Source organism: Lathyrus oleraceus, chromosome 4 (genome assembly GCF_024323335.1).
Source record: "Lathyrus oleraceus cultivar Zhongwan6 chromosome 4, CAAS_Psat_ZW6_1.0, whole genome shotgun sequence".
Classification (NCBI taxonomy): domain Eukaryota; kingdom Viridiplantae; phylum Streptophyta; class Magnoliopsida; order Fabales; family Fabaceae; genus Lathyrus; species Lathyrus oleraceus.
Genome location: NC_066582.1, coordinates 427,888,551 through 427,891,672, shown reverse-complemented (window position 1 = coordinate 427,891,672; position 3,122 = coordinate 427,888,551).

Genomic DNA, 3,122 nt, shown 5'->3' with positions numbered 1-3,122 from the left:
ATTTTGACTGAAACCCTAATTTTGGGTCAACTTCCCAAGAACATAACTCATTCATTTTTCATGATTTAGAGGTGAGACTTAATTCATTGGAAATATTATTGTGTCTAATTCAAATGATATGTTGATCAAAATTGAAAAATATCAAAAGAAATACATGTGATAATGCAAAACATTATAGGTCACTTTGGGCCAAATGCATTGAAATGTGAAAAAGTCCAACTTCAAGTGCCCATAACTTCTTTATTAAAAATCCAAATGATGCAAAATTTAAGTCCAAATTGATTGTCTTGAAATGATATACAACTTTCATGTTGAAGATTTTATCATTTGGAGCTTGTATCATTGAAACAGAAGGGCTTGAACATTGGCCAAATTTGTAAACTTCACAAATGCATGTTTTGCACCCTACACTTCAAGCTCCAATTTCATCAATTTCCAAGGCCCAATTGGAGTTTTGATCAACATAGCATTTGTTCCTTATGAAACAAGCTTTCTAATCATTACTCATAAGGTTGCATTTGGAGTTTGGAAGCATCATTTTCAAAGACATGAAGAATTAAGTACATTTTGTGAAATTCATTTCAAACACATTGCATGAGTTGTTAACATTTAATCTGCACATCCATTTCTCATTTGGTGATGTATAACAATCCATTCCAATCAGAATTGGGCCCTCCATGCGCCTGTACAGGCCCATGCATGGAGGCCCTCTTCTCCCATGCACACTTTGTTCATTGCATTTCAGATGGTTTTGGCTATAAATACAAGTGATGTGCTTTTCAATTCTTCAGCATAATGGCGCCTAAATCCCTGCTGAATTGAATCCCCACCCATACCAAAGGAACAAACTTCATTTTTCTCTAAAAATTTCAGATCTGAAATTCAATTGCATTGATTGATTTCTAAGATCTAAAGTTCCTAGACCTCTTCACCTTGATCCATTGAAGCTTCTGTTTGCAAAAGGAATCAAAGAGAGTGACTCAATTCTTCACAATCCAAAGGTTTTGCTCAACTGAATTTTGCTTCGAATCTCATCATACATTGCTCCATTTGCCTTGATCATGTGTGGTCTGAAGTCCTCTGTATAGAGACATCATTATTGTGTTCTTAATTTTTGAAATCGAGCAAGTTCAGTTGAATACCACCAAAGTTCCATCTCTGATTTCTCTCTTAATAGGGATCTAGAGTGGAATTGAGTGGCATAGGAGTGATGTACATCACTCCACCTTTCGAATGGTGCCTGGATCGTGTATTTTAATTAACATTTTTTGATCTGCAATTTTTGATCTCCACCGGAGCTAGCCGGAGAAGACGGTGGCGCTAGTCACCGTCTGGTCTCCAGATCCAATCGTGGCCGTCCATGTTTATCTCAAGATCTAATCTCAGCAGTCCAAACTTATGACTTATTTTAATTCAGCGTGTGGTGGCATTGATCGTGGAACACGTTGGACGCGCGCTTATGGATGCTTGGATCTGCCAGCTCAATTAATGAGCTCAGATCCAAGGGCTCTCGCTTTTCCATTTATTTTAATTCTGATTTTAATTTCTATTTCATTTTTTAATTCCATTTCATTTTCTAAAATTCATATCTCTTTTATTATTGGTCCAAAAATTATGGGACCAATTGCATTTTTTCTCTTTCAATTTTTAGTTTCTAAAAATAATTTTTAATATTTTCTATTTTATCATTTGCTATATTTTAGTAATTTTCTCTTTTCTAATTATTTTTAATTCATTTTAAATAGTTTTTGATATTCAAAAAATACAAAAATATTTTCTCAACCTCTTTGAATGATGATAGATCTATGAAAAATATTCTCATCAATTTATTAATTGATTTGAGATTTATTTGAGATTTTAGTTCAATTAGGTTATTTTTATGCATTTTTAATTGATTTAAAATAGTTTCTGACTTTGAAAAATGCTGAAATTTTTTGTCAAACTTTGTTTAACCTTGTTGAACTTGGGATAATTCACTTGGACTTTTCAAAGTTGATTTGAAGTGAGTTTGAAGTTTGGCCTTCCTTTAATATTTTAATTCAAGTTTCATTTTAAATATTAAAAATGCCAAAAATATTTTGTTTATTTCTTGACTTCCAATCTTCATTTTGCTTCTGTTTTCTATTGTTTGACCTTGATCTTCCCTATCTTTGGTCAACATTTGTTGATTGGTACATTCCATTTCATTTAATGCACTTTAATTCTTCATTTCTAATTCTTCTTCTTCACCTTCCTTTCTTTTTGATCAATGAGTTAAAGGTTGATGGTTAGCATTGATTAGGGAGGTTTAATCTTCCTTGATTCAAATCTAATTTATCTTGATCAAATGATCAAGTGAATGGCTTTGCATTAAGGATAGATTGCTTTCTAAATCATGCAAAGGACTTAAACCAATACAAGATCATTTCTCATCTTCTTTTTGGCATGGCAAGTTGTTGGAGTTTGATTCACTAATCAAGACCTCTAACATGTGTTGTTGCCTACATTATTATTGACCGGCCTCAAATAGTTGAGACTTCTACATAAGTCCAGTTACGATTGCTTAACATAGCGCTAAATTTGCCTTATGGAACACTAACTATTAACACTAACCACTAACTATTAACATTTACTTCTTGCTCTTTACATTTATGTAATTTACTATTCTTGTACATATTATTCATTTGCTTTTCCCCTTTGCTCATTTGAGCACATGTTTATGTTAATGCAATTTGCCTTTTGCTCACTTGAGCACATAATTGTGAATATATTATTGTGCTTGTGTTTTGTTTTGATTGTTGTGGACCAAATGCAAAAGAAATGGACAAATGGACTTAGTTTCTAGGAAATTCCCTATGCAAATTGGAGTAAAAGGACCCTAATGTTGAAGATGGATTAGAAGGACCAAATCTCTGAACTCACCCTTGTCCATTCTTGATTTACTTCATGGAACTTTTGATGTGTGTGCTTTTGTGCTAGGGAATTCTATGAGAGCTCAAATTAAAGAACCATTGCCATGTTCATCCAAAGTGAAATACACTAGATACATTAAGGATCTTCTAAGGAGCTTATTTTGAGTTGTGTTGATTGCTTGAGCTTACTATCATTTTGCTTGCATATTCCAAAGGATGAAAGCTACTTGG